Raw genomic sequence first — 23,991 nt, forward strand, 5'->3', positions numbered from 1 at the left:
CCAACAGATGCATGGATAAAGAAACTGTTATACATACATACAATAGAATATTACTCAACCATAAAAAGGAAATCCTGTCGTTTGTGACAACATAGATGAACCTAGAAGCCATTATGCAAGGTGAAATAAATCAGAAGGGAAAGACAAATGCTGTATGCTATCACATATAGTATGATGTGGAATTATTTTATGTGGAATCTGGAAAAAAAAAGTTGAGTTCATGTAAACAGAGTAGAATGGTGGTTACCAGGGGCTAGAAGGTAGGGAAAATGAAAAGATGTTGGTCAAAGGGTATAAACTTTCAGTTACAAGATGAATAAGTTCTGAGGATCTAATGTACAGCATGGTGACTATAGTTAATAATGCTGTATTGGATACTTGAAATTTGCTAAGGAAGTAAATGTTAAGCATTCTCACCACACATACACAAAAGGTAACCGTGCTAGGTGATGGATCTGTTAATTAACTTGATTGTGATAATCATTTCACAATGTATATAAATGTAGCAAATCATCATGGTGTACACTTTAAATATGTATAATTTTATTTGTCAATTATACCTCAATTAAGCTGTGGTGGGGGTATGGAAATCTGAGTGCAGGTTTATGTATGCACATAAGTTTTCAACTCCTTTGGGTAAATACCAAGACTCATGATTGCTGGAGGGTTGGATGCCTGGTAAGAGTATGTATAGTTTGTAAGAAACCTCCAAAGTGGCTGTACCATTTTGCATTCCCACCAGCAATGAAAGAGTATCTGTTGTACCATAGCCCTGCCAGCATTTGGTGTCATCAGTGTTCTTGGTTTTTGGCCATTCTCATAGGTGTGTAGTGTTACCTCATTGTCACTTTAATTTGCATTTGCCTGATGACATATGATGTGGAACATCTTTTCATATGCTTATTTGCTATCTGTATATCTTCTTTGGTGAGCCTTGTTCTTTTTCAGGTGTCTTGGCTAAGATTTTAAAATCAGCTACACACATACAGACACACACAAACACAGACACACACACACAGTTCTACACATTGAGATTTTGATTGGCATTGCATTGAATCTGAAGACTAAATTGCAGTGACCTGACATCCTTGTAATATTGATTCATAACTCATAAACATGGTATCTCACTCCATTAATTTAGGTCTCTTTAATATTTTCCAATATTTTTTCCCACTTTCTGCATAGAGGACTTGTATATTTTTGTTAGGTTTATTCCCAGGAGTTTAATATTTTGATATGGTGTAAATGGTATTTTTAAAATTTTCACTTCATATTCTTTTTAAAACACTGTTTGCTGTCTAAAACAATAATACTGTCAATGTATTATGGGGTTCATAACATGTTAAAACATATCATTGTAACATATGTAACATATATGACAATGATAACACAAAATTCAGAAAAGAAAAATAAAATTATAATTATACTGTTGTAAGGCTCTTACATTGTTTGTGGAGCTATTGAGTGCTAATTCAAGACAGATAGTAATAAATTAAAGATGTATATTGTAATCATTAGAGTAACTAGTAAATATATAAGAAATATATGTAAAAAGACAATAAAAGAGGAAAAATGGAGAACTAAAACATGCTTGAATAAGCTAAAGAAAGCTGGAAAGGAGGAACAAAGAAACAAGTAACAGATGGAACAAATTAAAAAACAAATATGGTATACTTAAAGCTAACCATATCAGTAATCACAATAAATTTAAATACACTAATCACTCTTTAAAAGAAAAAGATTGTCAGACTATTTTTTTAAAAAGACCCAACAATATCTTGCCTACAAGAGACACACTTTAAATATAAATGATTTAAATATAAGTCATTGGAAATAAAACATGGGAAAAGATAGTCCGTGAAAACAGTAACCATATGAAAACTAATGTGGCTATATTATTAATGGTCAAAGTAGATGTTAAGGAAGAAGTAACAGAGAAAAAAAGGAAATTAATAATAATTAGAAGATTAATTCCATAGAAGAAATACATAATCCTAAATGTGTATGCACCTAATACATAATCCTAAATGTGTATGCACCTAACAATATAATAACGTCAAAATTTATGAAGTAAACAATTGACAGAACTGTATGGGCAAGACCAATCTAGAATCAGAGTTAGAGATTTTAACATACCTCCTCAGTAATCAATAGAACAGGCAGACAAAATATTAGTAAGGATATAGAACATTTGAGCAACGATACCAAGCAACTTAATTCACACTTGTAGAAAACTATACTCAAGAACTGTAGGTTACACCATCTTTTCAAATGCATATGGAACATTCAACAAAATATATGTTGAGCCATAAAACTAGTAATCAATTTCAAAGGATTAAAATTATACAAAATATGTTCTTTAACAACAGAAAAATTAAACTGGAAATCAATAGCAATAAGATATCTTTTATGGAACCAAAACTTGGGTCCACTCGGCTGCGAGCAGTAAAGCCAATCTACTGACACCAGGTTGTGGTGAAGGAAAGTGCAGCATTTATTTTAAGGCACCATATAAGGAACCCGGGACAACTAGTGCTCAAAAAGCCTGAACTTCCCAATGGGTTTCAGCAAGGCATTTTTAAAGGCAAGGTGAGGGAGGGGCATCCCAGTGTATGTGATGAGCTCCTGCCGATTTCTCTGATTGGTTGATGGTGAGGTAACAGGGTGATGTCACAGAGGTTAACATTATCAGTCCTTAGGCTCCAGTAGGTCTGCAGGCTAGTGCTCATGGTCATTAAGTACTGAATTTCTTCCATTTGGTGGGGGATTTAGCATCTGTAAAACAACTCAGGAACTGTGCGTCAGATACAATCATCTAAGTACTTCAGAGGAGCTAAAGCAGAGGTTATGGGGGAGGGGTCTGTCAGGGGAAGGACCCATAGGGGCCTGCTTGGTTACATATCTAGAAAATCCCAAATTATCTGGAAATTACGTAACTTATTTCTAAATAATCCTTCATCAAAGACAAAATTACAATAGAAATTTAAAATGTTTTGAAAGTAACAGTAATGAAAATACAGCATATCAAAATTTGTGAAATGCAGCTATAGTAGCTCTTAGATGGAAATTTGATGAATTAAGTATCTATTTCAACAAGCTACAAAAAAGAGAAGGTAGAAAGAAAGAAATAAAATCAGAAATTAATGAAATAGAAAACAGATATAAAACAGAGAAAGTCAGGACTTCCCTGGTGGTCCAGCAGTTAAGACTCGGTGCTCCTAATGCAGGGGGCCTGGGTTTGATCCCTGGTCAGGGAACTAGATCCCATGTGCTGCAACTAAGACCTGGTGCAGCCAAATAAATAAATGAATATTAAAAAAAAAAAAGAGAGAGAGAAACTCAATGAAGCCAAAAGACGGTTCTTTAAAAAGATTAATAAAATTGACAGAATTGTTCAAGGAAAGTAGTGAGAGAGAAAACAGGTGTACCTAATATCAAGAATGACAGAGGCAACATCACCATAGATGCTACACACGTTAAAAAAATAAAATGAGGATTCATAAATAACTTTATGTCAATAAAAACACTTATAGAACTTTTGAACTTACAGAAATTTTGAATAATCCTGTATCTTTTAATGAAATTAAATCCATAATTTATAACATTCCAACAACAAAAACACCAGATCCAGATGGCTACCCTGGTAAATGCTACCAAACTTTTAGGGGAAAATATTAACAATTCTACACAAAATCTTTCAGAGAGGCCAGCATAACCTTGATACCAAAACCCATCAAGGGCATTGCAAGAAAAAAAATTACAGAGTAATATCCCTTAAAAATACAGATGGTGGGCTTCCCTGGTGGCACAGTGGTTGAGAATCTGCCCACCAATGCAGGGGACACGGGTTCGAGCCCTGATCTGGGAAGATCCCACATGCCACGGAGCAACTAGGCCCATGAGCCACAACTACTGAGCCTGCGCGTCTGGAGCCTGTGCTCCACAACAAGAGAGGCCGCGACAGTGAGAGGCCCACGCATCGCGATGAAGAGTGGCCCCCGCTCGCCACAACTAGAGAAAGCCCTCACACAGAAAAGAACACCCAACACAGCCAAAAATAAATAAATAAGTAAATAAATAAATAAATATATATATATATATAAAAAAACAAAAAAAAATACAGATGGAAAAAAAAATTCCTAATGAAACACTAACAAATCAAATACAGTATTATGTAAGAACCATACACATCATGGTCTTGTGAGTTTATTACAAAAAGACATAGCTGGCTTAACACTTAAAAAGTCATGCAATATAATTTTAACAATGTGATCATCTTAAAAGGTACAGAAAAAACATTTTATAAAATTCAAAACCCATTCATAATAAAAACTATTAGTTGGCTAAGAACAGAGAGAAATTTCCTCAATTTGATAAGATTATTTACCTAAAACATACAAATAATATCACACTTGATGGTGAAATAGTGAATGCTTCACCCTAACAAGACAAAGGTATCTGTTATCACCACTTCTATTCAACATTGTATTGGAGTTCCTGTCAGTACAATAAGAAGAGAAAAAAAAAATTTTTAATTGCAAAGGAAATAGAACAATCTTTATTCATAAATGACATGACTGTATACATAGAATATCCAAGGAATGTACAAACTACTAGAAGTAATAGGTGAATTTATCAAGGCCATGCGACACAAAGTCAATATACAAATATCAACTGTATTTCTTTATACTTGCAGCAAACAATTGAAATATGAAAATGTAAAAATAATACCATTTACAATAGGATTTAAAAAATAATAAAGTACACAGGACTAAATAAAATGCATAAGGTTCTACAGTGAAAATTGTAAGATAGGCGAAATCAAAGAAGACCTAATAAAAGAAGAAAGAGCCTATTTCACAGAGGAAGATTTAATTGTTACAATGTCACTTCTTCCCAGTTGGTCTATACATTCAACGCAATCCTAATCAAAACCCCAGCAGGCTTTTTTGGTATAAATTGATAGGATAATTTTAAAATTTAAGTGCAACTGCAAAAAAACCTAGAATAGTCAAAATCATCTTTAAAATAAGCATAAAGATGGAGGATTTATACTACCAATTTTCAAATTTTACTCTCAAGGTAAGTAATTAATACACTGTGGTATAGGCATAAGGATAAACAAATAGATTAGTGGAACAGAATACAGTCCAGATATAGGCTCACACATATATTGTTACTTGACCAATGAAAAAGACACCAATGCAATTCTAGGGGAAAGAAAGGTCTTAGAATAAATGGTGTTGGAAGAACACAGCATCCAGATAGGAAAAAAAATAAACCTTGACTCTTACACTCATACCATTCACAAAAAATTAATTTTAAATGGATTGCAGATCTACATGTGAAATCTAAAATATAAATCTTCTAGCGAGAAACACAGGAGACTATATGAGCTCGGGGTAGGCAAAGATTTCTTAAATAAGAGCAAAAGGTATTAACCATAAAGGAAAAATGATAAAGTAGATTTCATCCAAATTTAAAACTTCTGCTCATCAGAAAACACCATTAAGAAAGTGAACACTTAAGTCACAGACTGGGAGAAAATATTTGAAATACATATATTTGCAAAGGATTTGTAACCAGACTGTACAAGAACTCTTACAACTCAATAATAAAACCACTCAGCTTTTAAAAAACAGGCAAAACATTTTCACAAACACTTTGCAAAAAAAGATACACAAATGGCCAAGAAATTAAATAGAAAGAGGTTCAACATCATTAGTCATCAGGGAAATTCAAATTAAAAACACCATGAGATAATACCACACACTTACAAGAATGGCTAACAGTACCAAGTGTTGAGAGGCTATGGAGCTACAGGAATTTATATATATAACTGGTGATTTTATAAAATGGCACAACCTCTGGCAGTTTCAACTAAAGTTAAACATATACCTACCCTATGACCCAGCAATTCTATTCTTAGGCACAAAAGAAAAATGAGAGCAGATGTCCAAAAAAAGACTTGTTCAAGAATAAAACACCTTCTTCATAACACCAAAAAGTGGAAATAACCCAAATGTTCATCAATAGGAGGATGGATAAACAAATTATATATTCATACAATTAAAAAGAGCACCCTACTGATCATGTAACTACTTGGATAAATCTTAAAAATACTACATTGTATAGTGATTCCAAGCACAGAGAGTACATACTATATAATTCTATTTATATGAAGTTTGAGAACAAATAAAGTCATCAAATGTTAACTAGACTTATTGTGGTGGTCATCTCACAATATATGAACAGCGTATTCATATATACAAGCATTATACACCTGAAACTAATATGTTACATGTCAATTATATCTCAGTAATAAAAAACAAAAACAAAGGAATCTATGGTGATAGAAATAAAAACAATGCTTACCTCTGGAGGTGGATATTGGCTGGTAAAGTGCACAAGAAAACTCTTTATAGGACACCTCTGCTCCCCATCCTTCATTACAGTCATTCTACCTCTGAACCATACCTAGAATCATCTCCTTCTCATGATCTCCACTGTCCCCACCCTAGGCCAAGTGTCAACTGTCTCTGATGTGCAGGCCACAAGAAGGACCCTGTGCCTGAAGAGTGAATGGGAGGACAAGAGCCCCCAGAAACTCATCAGATATGAGTGCTGTTCTTCTCAATGTGAATGAGCCATTACCACAAGACTTCCATTCTTACTGATCCAGAATTTTAACTGATTTTCTTTTGTGCTTCAATTGGTTTTTACATTTCCAGTGCATTAACCATGGAAAATGACATTGTTCCTATGGGAATACGTATTTTGATTTTCAGTAATTGATTAAAATTGGTTAACTTTTTAGAACCCAGTCATTTCTTCATTGGAGATTTTCCTCTTGTTTTTTATGGTATTTTTAAGTATCTTTAAATCTTTTTAATGGGTTTATTTTCTGTATTTCCAATCATCTTTGAAAATCACAAAGGGCAGGGTCTTCCATTGCTTGTTTTTGTACCTTAGAGCAGGGGTCCCCAACCCCCGGGCCAGGGACCGATACTGGTCTGTGGCTTGTTAGGAACCGGGCTGCACAGCAGGAGGTGAGGGTGGGTGAGCGAGTGAAGCTTCATCTGTATTTACAGCTGCTCCCCATCACTCTCATTACCACCTGAGTTCCGCCTCCTGTCAGATCAGTGGCAGCATTAGGTTCTCATAGGAGTGCGAACCCTACTGTGAACTACACGTGTGAGGGATGTAGGTTGCGTGCTCCTTATGAGAATCTAATGCCTGATGATCTGAGGTGGGGCTGAGGAGGTGATGCTAGCACTTGGGAGTGGCTGCAAATACAGATTATCATTAGCAGAGAGGTCTGACTGCACAGAGACCATAATAAATCAATTGCTTGCACACTCATATCAAAACCCTATCAGTGAGGGGCAAGTGACAATTAACCTGCATCTGGTGGCAGGCTTTATAGTGGCAAGTGAGTTGATGTACTTCAATTGTACAGCTGCATCTGGTGGCAGGCTTCAAGTCAGAACCCGACACTTATTTTAGTCCACATGTGGCCCACCCATCATTTTATTTACCACTTCCATTTGCGCCTCTTTCCTGCACTGCGCACTTGTCTCAGTCACAGTTTTGGTAAGCCCACAAGCTAACCCTAGCCAAAATGAGTAAAAAACAAACGTTGCTGGAGAGCGTCTTTGAAAAGGGGGAAAGACCCATTGATGAGACAGCAGAAAACTCTAAGACTGCCAACAAAAAGAAAGCTGCATTTAAAAGAAAATACCGAGTCCTACTTAAATTATGGTTTCATTGCAACAGGTGATTCACATTCTCCAAGCCGGTTTTGTATAATTATGTGGCGACTGGCTATCCAACGAAACCATGAAAGCTTCAAAACTGCTTCACCACATGGAGACCAAGCACCCTGCATTAAAAGACAAGCCTTTAGAGTTTTTCAAAAGAAAAAAAACATGAACAGGAAGAATAGAAGCAATTATTGAAGGCCACCACTTCATCAAATGTGTCTGCACTGAGAGCATCATTCTTAGTGGCTAACCGCATTGCTAAAGCTAAGAAGCCCTTTACTGTTGGTGAGGAGTTGATCCTGCCTGCTGCTAAGGACATTTGTCGTGAACCTTTAGGATAGGCTGCAGTTCAAAGGGTAGCACATGTTCCTCTTTCGGCTGGCACCATAACTAGATGAACTGATGAAATAGCAGAGGATATTGGGGCACAATTTTTAGAGAGGACAAATGAGTCACCATGGTACACAATCCAGGTTGACGAGTCTACTGATGTTGACAACAAGGTAACAATTGCTTGTTTTTGTGTGATATATTTTTCAGGAGGATGGGCATGAGGATAAGTTATGGGCACTTTTGTTGCCAAACAACACCACAGCTGCAGAACTAGTCAAGTCTTTGAATGATCACATATCAGGAAAACTGAATTGGTCATTTTGTGTCAGAATATGCACGGACAGAGTGGCTGCCGTGACTGGACCACTTTCTGGTTTCACTACTTGGGTCAAAGAGGTTGCTTCTGAATGTGAGTCTACGCACTGTGTCATCCATAGAGAAATGCCGACTAGCCAAAAAATGTCACCTGAATTTAACGTTTTGCAGGATGTGATTAAAATTATCAACCACGTTAAGTACATGCCCTTAACTCACGTCTGTTGGCGCAGCTCTGTGAGGAGATGGACGCAGAGCACACACGTCTTCTCTGATACACAGAAGTGAGATGGCTTTCTAAAGGTAGATCACTGGCCAGGGTTTCTGAGTTACAAGAGTCGCTCCAGAGATTTCTTTTAGAAAAACAGTCACCACTGGCAGCACATTTCAGTGACACAGAATGGGCTGCAAAACTTGCTTCCTTGTGTGACATATTCAACCTGCTCAACGAACTCAATCTGTCACTTCAGGGGAGAATGACAACTATGTTCAAGTTGGCAGATAAAGTGGCTGCATTCAAAGCCAAACTGGAATTATGGGGGTGACGAGTGAACATTGGGATTTTTGACATGTTTCAAACATTAGCAGAGATTTTGAAAGACACTGAGCCAGGGCCTTCTTTCTCCCAGCTGGTGCATGATCACCTATCTCAGCTTTCAAAAGAGTTTAAGCATTACTTCCCAACCACAAAAGACCCCAGAACTGGGAAGGAATGGACACGACCCATTTGTGAATAAGCCAGGTGAATCGACTTTGTCCGTGCTAGAAGAGGATCAACTGCTTGAGATCGCAAATGACGGTGGCCTTAAAAATATGTTAGAGACAACTTCAAATCTCCGTATGTTCTGGATTAAAGTCAAGGCGGAATGTCCTGAGATTGCCACAAAAGCACTGAAAAGCCTGCTTCCATTTCCAACATCCTGTCTTTGTGAAGCAGGGTTTTCTGCAGTGACAGCAACCAAAACGAGATTACAGAGTAGACTGGACATAGGCAACCCACTTTGGGTGTCACTGTCTCCCATCACCCCGATATGGGACCATCTAGTTGCAGGAAAACAAGCTCAGGGCTCCCACTGATTCTGCATTAGGGTGAGTTGTATAATTATTTCATTATATCTTACAATGTAATAATAATAGAAATAAAGTGCACAATAAATATAATGCGCTCAAATCATCCCGAAATCATCCCCCCCGCCAACCACCCCCACCCCAGTCCGTGGAAAAATTGTCTTCCAGGAAACCAGTCCCTGGTGCCATAAAGGTTGGGGACCGCTGCCTTAGAGCAAGGCATGCAGCACTGAATGCACAGGAGGCGCAAATGAAATGGAGCAGGACCCTGTGGTCCTCCCCCCAGCACCATGTCATCTGACTACCTTTTGTTTGTAGAAAAAATTAGTCAAAGTTGAGCCTGTATATACTCACTTGCAAATTTGCAGTTAGAGAAAATTTGAGTCAATGTTTAAAACTTTTTACAAGTAATTTAACAACAACACAAAACATTTTGCCAAGTTTAAAAGTAATTAATTACAAAACATAAAGTAGTAGAGCATTAAAATAAAATTACATTTAAAAAAATTAAGTTTTCAAAGTAATTCTTGTATTGTTCTGAAATTGTAAAACTGATTCAGTAGAGAGAGATTAATATTCAGTTTAAAAAAGTACTCATCAGTTTTCCTATAACTAGACATCTGTAGTACATTCAGAATTATCCAATTTACAAATTAATTTATAAGTTAAACTTCCAATAGGTAAAATGGTTGCATTAAAGCACTCTTTTCAGAATTTTATTTTTAAAAGTACTATTATAGTATAAGTTCACATTTATAACTGAAAACTTTTATGAAGATATCAGTCGTTAAAAAGTTACAGGCCCGGGGCTTCCCGGGTGGCGCAGTGGCTGAGAGTCTGCCTGCTAATGCAGGGGACACGGGTTCGAGCCCTGGTCTGGGAGGATCCCACATGCCGCGGAGCAAACTAAGCCCGTGTGCCACAACTACTGAGCCTGCGCGTCTGGAGCCTGTGCTCCGCAGCGAGAGGCCACGATAGTGAGAGGCCCGCGCACCGCGATGAAGAGTGGCTCCCGCTTGCTGCAACTAGAGGAAGCCCTCGCACAGAAACGAAGACCCAACACAGCCAAAAATAAATAAATAATAATTAAAAAAAAAAAAAAAAAGACGAAAAAGTTACAGGCCCAAAGAATATTGATACTAATATTAATTAGGGTTGTCTACACAGCAAAATTAAAAATTCAATAGCACAAACAAAATAGCAATTTACTTATCTCTCATGTAAGAGTCCAAGATTAATAGATCCAGATTAGAAGATCCAGTCATTTAAGGCCCCAATCTGATAGTGGACCTACTTTAATACATAGTTCCCAAACATCTCTCTGGTTATCACTATTCTAGGCTACAGGAAAGAAGAGTGAGCAGAAGTCCAGGGAAAACCATTGCCTTTTAAATGCGTTAGGCAGAACTTAGTGAGAACTTAGTCATATGGCCACGTGCAGCTGCAAGGGAAACTGGGAAATACTGTTGCTATTTGGGCAGCCCCATCCCAGCTACAGTCCTATAATGCTGTAATAGGAGGAAAACAGATTTTAATGAAGAGTTAGCAGTGTCTGACACCCTTCTAGCCACTAGAATTCTGTGTTCATCCTTCTCCTATTATACTCATCCCCACCCCAAGGGAGACAACTCCAAATTCCATCCAGGTGCTACATCCAGCTCAAATTCTGGGATCTCTGGGTGACTTGCAATCATCTTCCTCAGACTCAGATTGGCTTTTTGTGGTCCAGCAACTGATTAACTCAAAGGAAGTCACTTACTTCTCCAACACCCAATAAACCATGGCCTAATAGAAACAGGATGATTATATGAGAACTTCTTGTTCTTTAGTATTCAGTGGCCCTTCTGCTGCCATAAATCTTGGGGAGGGATAAGACAAGAGGTTAATATTTTTGAAATCTCAAGGGAGATGCGTTTAGGCAACTGGAAAAAAAAGAAACCTGCTTTTTCTTTCTAAGAGAAAGTAGCATTAGACAGAAGAAAAGATATTTGGTGACAAAAGACATTCTATTTCATGGTATTTGATGGTGACAACACTAGTTAAATAAGGGATTTCTGGAGCAAAGTGAGAAGAGAATCCAGAACAAAAGTAAATAGTAGCTTTTTTTTTTAAAGAAAAATAAGAACTTTTTGATTAGCTTGTCTTAAGATGACTATTGAGAGATTAATGACATTTTGATAATAAGAACCATATCAAAAAGACAGAACCACATCAAAAAACAAAAACACTTTAGTTACTGAGAAATATATATAACTCCATCCTTAAGCTTCTTTCCCTTTATTCTCCCATTAGGGTGTGTTGATGTCCTGTGTTCCCCACTGTGTGTGTGCATGTGTGTGTGTGTTCATATAATTCAGACCATATTTTGAGCAGGAGTCTTCCTGATGGAGCCAAATAATTTCCAAAACCAAAGATCTATTTTTAAACATATTTTAAAGTAGTTGAAATAAGGAAAGCTATGCTCAGCTAAAAGCAGTTCAGCTACAGTGTAAACTGTAAAGGCAGGAGTTAAGCAAAGGATAAGGATGCAATAGAGAGATGAGAAACGGACAAAGGACTTGTGGCTAAATAAGACGTAAAAATATCCTCATACAGGAGCAGTATATATAGTGTTTGAAGCCAAGGCCTGAAGCCAGACTGCCAGGTGTACCGCCCTGCCTTTTCACTTACTTGCAGAAGAAGTGCTTGATAGTACTTTCTCCATGGGGTTGCTGAGAGGAATTCCTGTGTCCCTTCCTATTCTGCCTTTTGCACCATTACAAGGTAAACCCTTGAGAAATAACCATTGGTCTGGGAAGGATACTTCTGCGGTGAAGTCAGTAAGTCAAACCCAGGGCTGGGGACTTCCCTGGTGGCATGGTGGTTAAGAATCTGCCTGCCGGGGCTTCCCTGGTGGCACAGTGGTTGAGAGTCTGCCTGCCAATGCAGGGGACGCGGGTTCGAGCCCTGGTCTGGGATGATCCCACATGCCGCGGAGCGACTAGGCCCGTGAGCCACAATTGCTGAGCCTGCGCGTCTGGAGCCTGTGCTCCGCAACAAGAGAGGCCGTGATAGTGAGAGGCCCGCGCACCGCGATGAAGAGTGGCCCCCGCTCACCACCAACTAGAGAAAGCTCTCGCACAGAAACGAAAACCCAACACAGCCAAAAACAAATTAATTAATTAATTAATTAAAAAAAAAAAAAAAAAAAAAGAATCTGCCTGCCAATGCAGGGGACACGGGTTCAAGTCCTGGTCCGGGAAGATCCCACATGCCGCAGAGCAACTAAGCCCATGCACCACAACTACTGAGCCTGTGCTCTAGAACCCATGAGCCACAACTACTGAGCCCACGTGCCCCAACTACTGAAGCCTGCGTGCCTAGAGCCCATGCTCCGCCACAAAGAGAAGCCACCACAATGAGAAGCCCGCACCACAACGAAGAGTAGCCCCTGCTCGCCACAACTAGAGAAAGCCCTCACGCAGCAACAAAGACCCAATGCAGCCAAAAATAAATAAATAAATTAATTAATTAATTAATTAATTTTAAAAAAACACCCAGGGCTGGCATTATTGGCAACAAATCACCTTCAGGAAAGTTGACTCAGGCATTAGTAAAAGTGAAACCGATAGGTGGCGTTTTGCGGGGCTCCAAGGAGCTCCAGTCCTTTATGTCTCAATGCGGAAAGAATTCAGTGAGAGGCAAAGTGATCGATAAGAAGTGATTTATTAGAATAGGATGCTTGTAAAGCTTATAAGCGGGCAGGCCAGAGGGTGCCATGCCCTGAGAATTTAGTAGGCTACAGTTTTATAATCAAAGGAAAAGTGGGGAGGGGGAAAAGACCACCTTGTTCCTCATTCTTTAGTAGACGTCACGCTTGCATCTCAGCTCCTCCTCCAGGCTGGGCGGGGGAGTTTTCTTGTCCCTACATGGTCAAGCTATGACTGTCATGGCGCTATGGAAAACTTATTTCAGGTCTCAGTACAATGAGGGTCTTTCACTTTGAAATGTCACCTTTCCATAAATTATTGTTTTTTAAGTGTGCAGAGAGCATGTCCTAGGGGTCGTTAACTTACTGAGCTCACTGGGCAGGATGTGGGTCTCATACCACCATTGTTTTATTGTTTTGGGAAATGTTTTGTCTTATGCTTCTGCTGCATGGGCTTTGTTGCTAAACAGGCCTGCTTGGTTTTGTGGTTAAGCAAACCTGCTTTCTTGAATGATCATTAACTTACAGGGGTCACCCATACTTTTTTCTTTACTTACAATCCCCTAGTGGGGTTAACTATTTAAGTACCTAATTTGTCCCTTTACTTTGTCCCTAACATAAGGGGCGCAAAGATGCATAGCATCAGCCACAACGTACCTCTCCCAGAACCCCTTACACCTGTCAAAACAGACTCCTGGGTTGAGTGAGCCCTGATTCTGACCCAATGTGTGAAATCTTATATCCATTACATTGGTATTTCGTGCATGATTTTGTATTTGAAGAATCTGTTACATTTTAAAAGTGGATATTTTGTGTGTGTGTGGTTTTTTTTAATTAGTTAATTTATTTTTTTTAAATTTTTTGACTGTGTTGGGTCTTCGTTTCTGTGCGAGGGCTTTCTCTAGTTGCGGCAAGCGGGGGCCACTCTTCGTCGCGGTGCACAGGCCTCTCACTGTCGTGGCCTCTCTTGTTGTGGAGCACAGGCTCCAGATGCGCAGGCTCAGTAGTTGTGGCTCACGGGCCTAGTTGCTCCGCGGCTTGTGGGATCTTCCCAGACCAGGGCTCGAACCCATGTCCCCTGCATTAGCGGGCAGATTCTCAACCACTGCGCCACCAGGGAAGCCCGGATGTTTTGTGTTTGTAATCACACCGGTAACTGTGAGAAAAGCGCTTTTTTACAGTATTTTTATTTTTTTGAAATTATTTGTTTGTGTATCAGTCTTCTCTACTAAACTATAAGCTCTTCTAAGTAGGAAACTTAATCCCCTCACTCCTCACTGTACCCCAGCACACAGCTCAGTGCATGGGTATTTTAAAGTAAATTTCTTCCCGTAGCACAGAACCAAAGATCCGATTTGTGGGGTTGGGGGTTGGGTTGGAGAGGTGGATGAGGGGCCGGGATGTGTTTTAACAGATCTCCTGAAAGATAGATGTTCTCCACTTAAGCTTTTGGAGCAAGACTTGCTTCGGGGTTGTTGGTGACAGTTTCCCTTCACCAGTAGGAGTTTGTCACTATAAGACAACACCAGGAAGTTAAAAGTAAATGAGAAAGGCGGGTGATGGAGATTCCGACCCCTAGGATCTCCCCTGAGAGTAGCTGAGAGTGCGGGCCACTGCAGGTGAAAAATAGAGAGGTCATAAGGTTAATTTTTTCTGCCCAGAGCAGGTTTGGCCCACGTTTTATCCCCTCTGTGAGAGTAATGGGTGCTGCTGAGTGGGCGGTGTGTTGGCTGAAAGGAGGTGGAGCTGAACAGCCCCTCCACATTGGCGATGGCTGCTGTGTGTACTTTGTTGCTTTATATTTCTTTGAAAAGAATGGAGGGACTTCACTGGTGGTACAGTGGTTAAGAATCCGCCTGCCAGTGCAGGGCACACAGGTTCGATCCCGGGAATATCCCACATGCCGAAGAGCAACTGAGCCCGTGCGCCACAACTATTGAGCCTGCGCTCTAGAGCCCGAGAGCCACAACTACTGAAGCCCACGCGGCTAGAGGCTGCAGTTTACTTTCACGTAGTAAAGTTCTAAAGTGTATGTGTGATATAATGTAAAATGAGGCATATTTAATACATTTTTATATAAAATATAAAATTAAGTAATAATATTTAATACATTTTTATATAAAATATAAAATTAAGTAATAAACACCCTTAGATGAATAGGTGTTTTTAATTTTAAATATATCAACCCCCCCCACCACCATCAAAAACACAACTGAATGGATACAAAAATATTTAAAAGAGGGTAACTGTAGAGCAGTGGCTGTTAGCTTTGGCTGCAACACTGAACAATCACCTGGGGAACTTTAACAAACTTTAACAAATACTGATATCAGTCCATCCAGATTCTGGTTTTATTGGCCTGGGGTGTCAATAAAGCTCTCCACTAGTTATTTCTAATGCGCAGCCAACATGGAAACCTTTGCCCTTCAGCTTTTACCCCAGCTTTCCCAGGTGATAAATGAGGATGACATTGCGTGTTTAAAACAAAATCGATAACAGTTCATTGAACAAACATTTCTGAAGCTCAGACTTTGTTAGATGGTGTGGAGATACAGAGTTATATAACCTCCTGCCACTGCCCTCAGGCACTCTGCAGTTTAGCTAAGGATGTATGGAGAAAGGACTTCTGAGGTGGATGGGATAAACTCTGGTGCCCTGAGCTTTCCGGGGCCAGCACACCACCTCTTACCAGCAGATCTCAACCTTGTCTACACATTAGACAAGGAGCAATTAAAACAGGGTCTCTGGGAGTAAGGACCAGGCATTAGTATTTTAGAGTTCCCCAGATGAGTCCAGTGTGAAGACAATGCTGTGAACAACAGTCCTAAGACAGCTTCTGTCCCTCAGGATTCTGAGAGTCTGTCAAAGCAACAGAAGCTCCACACTGTTCTCACTCCTCCCACTGAAGGGGAGTCATTTTGCTCCTTTCTTCTGCCCTTACTATTGTCTCCATTCCCTTCAGTTCCAATTACACTACCCTACATCCCCGGTTCTCTCTTTTCTCGTACGAACTTCCTACTCAATGCGAGTCATGTGCTTAGGCAGGAAATACAATCAAGGTACATCTCTAGAGGGCAGATTATTCACTTATGGTAGGAAATACTAAAGTGCAGGAGCAGAAGCTTCTTTTTCCACTCATGGACCCAGTACTTCTCTGCCCTCACTCTCTTTTATAAAGCAGTGAGTTGACAGTGATGAACCCTATGTAGGGTCCAATCAGGTGTTTAGAAGGGCTTGAAGGTTTTTATTGACACACAATAACATTTTGTTGTCTTAGTTACTTGAAAAAGAATGCAAATATATGATTATTGTCACAGACGTAAGATCTGTGATTCATTTAGCTCAGTGATCCCAACAGACCTGCTGTGAAAAGCATGGTTCTACTCCTTGTACTAAACTTTGAACCCTTGGAAAACAGGGACAGAGTTGTATTTTTTAGCACTAATATAGTGTTTTTATCACAGAGGGACTTTAGAAATATCTACTGAATGAATGAATGAAGTCAAATTTAATAGTTAGGAATGTGTCTACCCCTGCCCCCTCAAACATCTTGGTTTCAAAAGGACCCTACCACTCATTAATGTACTTTTTTTAAAAAAAACTGCTATGTACAAACAACATGTTTAAATAAACTTTGAATTTTAGAACTGTGTTAGATTTACAAAATTATTAGGAAGTTAGTACAGAGTTCCCATATACCCCATGCCCAGATTATTTTTTTGAATTTTATTTTATTTATTTTTTTATACAGCAGTTTCTTATTAGTTATCCATTTTATACATATTAGTGTATATATGTCAGTCCCAGTCTCTCAGTTCATCACCCCACCCTCCCCAACCCCCCACCACTTTCCTCCCTTGGTGTCCATACATTTGTTCTCTACATCTGTGTCTCTATTTCTGCTCTGCAAACCGGTTCATCTGTACCATTTTTCTAGATTCCACACATATGTGTTAACATACGATATTTGTTTTTCTCTTTCTGACTTACTTCACTCTGTATGACAGTCTCTAGATCCATCCATGTCTCTACAGAAGACCCAATTCTTTCCTTTTTATGGCTAATAGTCCATTGTATATATGTACCACATCTTCTTTATCCATTCGTCTGTCGATGGGCATTTAGGTTGCTTCCGTGACCTGGCTATTGTAAATAGTTCTGCAATAAACATTGGGGTGCATGTGTCTTTTTGAATTATGGTTTTCTCTGGGTATACGCCCAGTAGTGGGATTGCTGGGTCATATGGTAACTCTATTTTTAGTTTTTTAGGAACCTCCATACTGTTCTCCGTTGTGGCTGTATCAATTTACACTCCCACCAGCAGTGCAAGAGGGTTCCCTTTTCTCCACACCCTCTCCAGCATTTGTTGTTTGTAGATTTTCTGATGACGCCCATTCTAACGGGAGTGAGGTGATAGCTTATTGTAGTTTTGATTTGCATTTCTCTAATAATTCATGATGTTGAGCATCTTTTCATGGGCCTCTTGGCCATCTGTATGTCTTCTTTGGAGAAATGTCTATTTAGGTCTTCTGCCCATTTTTTGATTGGGTTGTTTGTTTTTTTAATATTGAGCTGCATGACTTGTTTATATATTTTGGAGATTAATCCCTTGTTCGCTGATTTGTTTGCAAATATTTTCTCCCATTCTGAGGGTTGTTTTTTCATCTTGTCTGTAGTTTCCTTTGCTTTGCAAAAGCTTTTAAGTTTCATTAGGTCCCATTTTTCATTTTTGTTTTTATTTCCATTACTCTAGGAGGTGGATCAAAAAAGATCTTGCTGTGATTTATGTCAAAGAGTGTTCTTCCTATGTTTTCCTCTAAGAGTTTTATAGTGTCCAGTCTTACATTTAAGTCTCCAGTACATTTTGAGGTTATTTTTGTGTATGGTGTTAGGGAGTGTTCTAATTTCATTCTTTTACATGTAGCAGTCGAGTTTTCCCAGCACTGCTTACTGAAGAGACTGTCTTTTCTCCATTGTATATCCTTGCCTCCTTTGTCATAGATTAGTTGACCATAGGTTCATGGGCTTATCTCTGGGCTTTCTATCTTGTTCCATTGATCTATATTTCTGTTTTTGTGCCAGTACCATATTGATTAGATTACTGTAGCTTTACAGTAGAGTCTGAAGTCAGGGAGTCTGATTCCTCCGGCTCCGTTTTTTTCCCTGAAGACTGCTTTGGCTATTTGGGGTCTTCTGTGTCTCCATACAAATTTTAAGATTTTTTTGTTCTAGTTCTGTAAAAAATGCCATTGGTAATTTGATACGGATTGCACTGAATCTGTAGATTGCTTTGGGTAGTATAGTCATTTTCACAATATTGATTCTTCCAATCCAAGAATACGATATATCTCTCCACCTGTTTGTACCATCTTTAATTTCTTTCGTCAGTGTCTAACAGTTTTCTGCATACAGGTCTTTTGTCTCCCTAGGTAGGTTTATTCCTAGGTATTTTATTCTTTTTGTTGCAGTGGTAAATGGGAGTGTTTCCTTAATTTCTCTTTCAGATTTTTCATCATTAGTGTATAGGAATGCAAGAGATTTCTGTGCATTAATTTTATATCCTGTAACTTTACCAAATTCATTGATGAGCTCTAGTAGGTTTCTGGTGGCATCTTTAGGATTCTCTATGTATAGTATTATGTCATCTGCAAACAGTGACAGTTTTACTTCTTCTTTTCCAATTTGTATTCTTTTTATTTCTTTTTCTTCTCTGATCATCATGGCTAGGACTTCCAAAACTATGATGAATAATAGTGGCAAGAGTGGACATCCTTGTCTTGTTCCTGATCTTAGAGGAAATGCTTTCAGTTTTTCACCATTGAGAATGATGTTTCCTGTGGGTTTGTTGCATATGGCCTTTATTATGTTGAGGTAGGTTCCCTCTATGCCCACTTTCTGGAGTTCTTATCATAAATGGGTGTTGAATTCTGCCAAAAGCTTTTTCTGCATCTATTGAGATGATCATATGGTTTTTCTTCTTCAGTTTGTTAATATGGTGTATCACATTGATTGATTTGCGTATATTGAAGAATCTTTTCATCCCTGGGATAAATCCCACTTGATCATGGTGTATGATCCTTTTACTATGTTGTTGGATTCTGTTTGCTAGTATTTTGTTGAGGATTTTTGCACCTATATTCATCAGTGATATTGGTCTGTAATTTTATTTTCTTGCAGTATCTTTGTCTGGTTTTGGTATCGGGGTGATGGTGGCCTCATAGAATGAGTTTGGGAGTGTTCCTTCCTCTGCAATTTTTTGGAAGAGTTTGAGAAGGATGGGTATTAGCTCTTCTCTAAATATTTGATAGAATTCACCTGTGAAGCCATCTGGTCCTGGACTTTTGTTTGTTGGAAGGTTTTTAATCACAGTTTTAATTTCATTACTTGTGATTGGTCTGTTCATATTTTCTATTTCTTCCTGGTTCAGTCTTGGAAGGTTATAACTTTCTAAGAATTCGTCCATTTCTTCCACGTTGTCCATTTTATTATCATAGAGTTGCCTGTAGTAGTCTCTTAGGATGCTTTGTATTTCTGTGGTGTCTGTTTTAAATTCTCCTTTTTCGTTTCTAATTTTATTGATTTGAGTCCTCTCCCTCTTTTTCTTGATGAGTCTGGTTAAAGGTTTATCAGTTTTGTTTATCTTCTCAGAGAACCAGCTTTTAGTTTTATTGATCTTTGCTATTGTTTTCTTTGTTTCTGTTTCATTTATTTCTGCTCTGATCTTTATGATTTCATTCCTTGTACTAACTTTGGGTTTTGTTTGTTCTTCTTTCTCTAATTCCTTTAGGTGTAAGGTTAGATTGTATATTTGAGATTTTTCTTGTTTCTTGAGGTAGGCTTGTATTGCTATAACTTCCCTCTTAGAACTGCTTTTGTTGCATCCCATAGGTTTTGGATTGTCGTGTTTTCGTTGTAATTTGTCTCTAGGTATTTTTTGATTTCCTCTTTGATTTCTTCAGTGATCTCTTGGTTATTTAGTAATGTTTTGTTTACCCTCCATGTGTTTGTGTTTTTTACGTTTTTTTCCCTGTAATTGATTTCTAATCTCATAATGTTGTGGTCAGAAAAGATGCTTGATATGATTTCAATTTTCTTAAATTTACTGAGGCTTGATTTGTGACCCACGATGTGATCTACCATGGAGAATGTTCCATGTGCACTTGAGAAGAAAGTGTAATCTGCTGCTTTTGGATGGAATGTCCTATAAATATCAATTAAATCTATCTGGTCTATTGTGTCATTTAAACCTTGTATTTCCTCATTAATTTTCTGTTTGCATGATCTGTCCATCAGTGTAAGTGAGGTGTTAAAGTCCCCCACTGTTATTGTGTTACTGTCGATTTCCTCTTTTATAACTGTTAGCAGTTGCCTTATGTGTTGAGGTGCTCCTATGTTGAGTGAATATATATTTTAAATTGTTATAATTTCTTCTTGGATTGATTCCTTGATCATTATGTAGTGTCCTTCCTTGTCTCTTGTAACATTCTTTATTTCAAAGTCTATTTTATCTGATATGAGTATTGCTACTCCAGCTGTCTTTTGATTTCCATTTACATGGAACATCTCTTTCCATCCCTTCACTTTCAGTATGTATGTGTCCCTAGGTCTGAAGTGGGTCTTTTGTAGACAGCATATATATGGGTCTTGTTTTTGTATCCATTCAGTGAGCCTGTGTCTTTTGGTTGGAGCGTTTAATCCATTCACGTTTAAGGTAATTATCGATATGTATGTTCCTATTACCATGTTCTTAATTGTTATGGGTTTGTTTTTGTAGGTCCTTTTCTTCTCTTGTGGTTCCCACTTAGAGAAGTTCCTTTAGCATTTGTCGTAGAGCTGGTTTGGTGGTGCTGAATTCTCGTAGCTTTTGTTTGTCTGTAAAGCTTTTGCTGTCTCCGTCGAATCTGAATGAGATCCTCACCAGGTAGAGTAATCTTGGTTGTAGGTTCTTCCCTTTCATCACTTTAAATATATCATGCCACTCCCTTCTGGCTTGTAGAGTTTCTGCTGAGAAATCAGCTAACTTTATGGGAGTTCCCTTGTATGTAATTTGTTGTTTTTCCCTTGTTGCTTTCAATAATTTTTCTTTGTCTCTAATTTTTGTCAATTTGATTACTATGTGTCTTGGCATGTTTCTCCTTGGGTTTATCCTTCCTGGGACTCTCTGACCTTCCTGGACTTGGTTGGCTATTTCCTTTCCCATGTTAGGGAAGTTTTCGACTATAATCTCTTCAAACATTTTCTCGGGTCCTTTCTCTCTCTCTTCTCCTTCTGGAATCCCTACAATGCGAATGTTGTTGTGTTTAATGATTTCCTAGAGGTCTCTTAGGCTGTCTTCTTTTCTTTTCATTGTTTTTTCTTTATTCTGTTCCATGTCCGTGAATTCCACCATTCTGTCTTCCAGGTCACTTATCCGTTCCTCTGCCTCAGTTTTTCTGCTATTGATTCCTTCTAGTGTATTTTTCATTTCAGTTATTGTATTGTTCATCTCTGTTTGTTTGTTCTTTAATTCTTCTAGGTGTTTGTTAAACATTTCTTGCATCTTCTAGATCTTTGCCTCCATTCTTTTTCCGAGGTCCGGGATCATCTTCACTATCATTATTCCCAATTCTTTTTCTGGAAGCGTGCCTATCTCCACTTCATTTAGTTGTTTTTCTGGGGTTTTATCTTGTTCCTTCAGCTGGTACATAGCCCTCCGCCTTTTCATTTTGTCTATCTTTCTGTGAATGTGGTTTTTGTTCCACAGGCTGCAGGACTGTAGTTCTTCTTGTTTCTGCTGTCTGCCCTCTGGTGGATGAGGCTATCTAAGAGGCTTGTGAAAGTTTCCTGATGGGAGGGACTGGTGGTGGATAGAGCTGGGTGTTGCTCTGGTGGGCAGAGCTCAGTAAAACTTTAATCTACTTGTCTGCTGATGGGTGGGGCTGGGTTCCCTCCCTGTTGGTTGTTTGGCCTGTGGCGACCCAACACTGGAGCCTACCCGGCTCTTTGGTGGGGACTCTGGGAGGGCTCACACCAAGGAGTACTTCCCAGAACTTCTGCTGCCAGTGTCCTTGTCCACATGGTGAGCCACAGCCACTCCCCCGCCTCTGCAGGAGACCCTCCACACTAGCAGGTAGGTCTGGTTCAGTCTCCTACGGGGTCACTGCTTCTTCCCCTGGATCCCATTGCACACACTACTTGTGTGTGCCCTCCAAGAATGGAGTCTCTGTTTCCCCCAGTCCTGTCGAAGTCCTGCAATCAAATTCTGCTATCCTTCAAAGTTTGATTCTCTAGGAATTCCTCCTCCCATTGCTGTATCCCCAGGTTGGGAAGCCTGATGTGGGGCTCGGAACCTTCACTCCAGTGGGTGGACTTCTGTGGTATAAGTGTTCTCCAGTTTGTGAGTCACCTACCCAGCAGTTGTGGGATTTGATTTTATTGTGATTGCACCCTTCCTACCGTCTCATTGTGGCTTCTCCTTTGTCTTTGGATGTGGGGTATCTTTTTTGGTGAGTTCCAGTGTCTTCCTGTCGATGATTGTTCAGCAGTTAGTTGTGATTCTGGTGCTCTCGCAAGAGGGAGTGAGCGCATGTCCTTCTACTCCACCATCTTGAACCAATCTCCCAGATATTATTAACATCTTACATTAGCATGATACCTTTGTCCTAATTAATGAACCAATATTGATGTATTATTGTTAATTGAAGTGCATGCTTTATTCAGATTTACTTAGGTTTTTTCCTAATGGCCTTTTCCTGTTCCAGGTGTTCCCGTCCAGGACAACACATTACATGTAGTTGTCATGTCTCCTTAGGCTCCTCTTGGCTGTGACAATTTCTCAGACTTTCCTTGTTTTTGATGACCCTGACAGTTTTGAGGATTACTGGTTAGGTATTTTATAGAATGTCCCTCAACTGGGATTTTTCTGACTTTTTCATCATGGTTAGACTGGGGTTATGAATTTTGGGGAGGAAGACCCTAGAGGCAAAGTGCTATTCTCATCACGTCATATCTATGGTACATGCTATCAAACTGATCACATTGATTGATGTTAACCTTGACGACCTAGCAAACAGGGTTTACCACTGTAAAGTTGCTCTTTTTTTTCTCCCTTATCATACTATACTCTTTGGAAGAAAGTTACTATGCACAGTCCACACTTCAGGACAAAGCTGGCTATTCTAGACCTTTTTTCTTTCCACATAAATTTTAGAATCAGTTTGTCAATATCTACAAAATAGCTAGCTGGGATGTTGGTTGGGATTGTGTTGAATCTACAGATCAAGCTGGGAAAACTGACATCTTAACAATACTGAGTCTTCCAATCTATGAGCACAGCATATCTTTCCATTTATTTATATCTTTGATTTTCTTCTTCTCTGTTTTATGGTATCTGCATATAAGTCTCATACATATTTTGTTAGATTTTTCCTAAGCACTTAATTGGGGGGTGTTACTATAAACGGTACTGTATTTCAAAGTCCAATTTTTCATTTCTGGTATATAGGAAAGTAAGTGACTTTTGTATATTAACCTTGTATCCTGCAACACTGCTATAATTGCTTATTAGTTTCAGGAATTTTTTTTTTAATTCTTTGGGATTTTCTACCTAGACAGTCATATCATCTGTGAATAAAAATCATTTTATTTATTCCTTCCCAGGCTGTATTCTTTTATTTCCATTTCTTATCTTATTACATTAGTTAGGATTTCTAGTACAGTGTTGAATAGAAGTGGTACGAGAGGCTGTCCTTAACTTGTTCTCAATTTTATGGGGAAATTGTCCACTTTCTCGCTATTAAGTACACTGTTAGCTGCAGGTATTTTGTAGATGTTCTTTATCAAATT

At 38.8% G+C, this 23,991-nt stretch overlaps 1 pseudogene; it reads left to right on the forward strand.

Moving 5' to 3' along the window:
• The first annotated feature begins 5,040 nt into the window (after positions 1–5,040).
• The window catches only part of LOC137760637 (flavin-containing monooxygenase 5-like), a 41,979-nt pseudogene continuing 23,028 nt past the window's right edge, over positions 5,041–23,991 (forward strand).

The sequence above is a fragment of the Eschrichtius robustus genome, chromosome 3 (genome assembly GCF_028021215.1).
Source record: "Eschrichtius robustus isolate mEscRob2 chromosome 3, mEscRob2.pri, whole genome shotgun sequence".
Classification (NCBI taxonomy): domain Eukaryota; kingdom Metazoa; phylum Chordata; class Mammalia; order Artiodactyla; family Eschrichtiidae; genus Eschrichtius; species Eschrichtius robustus.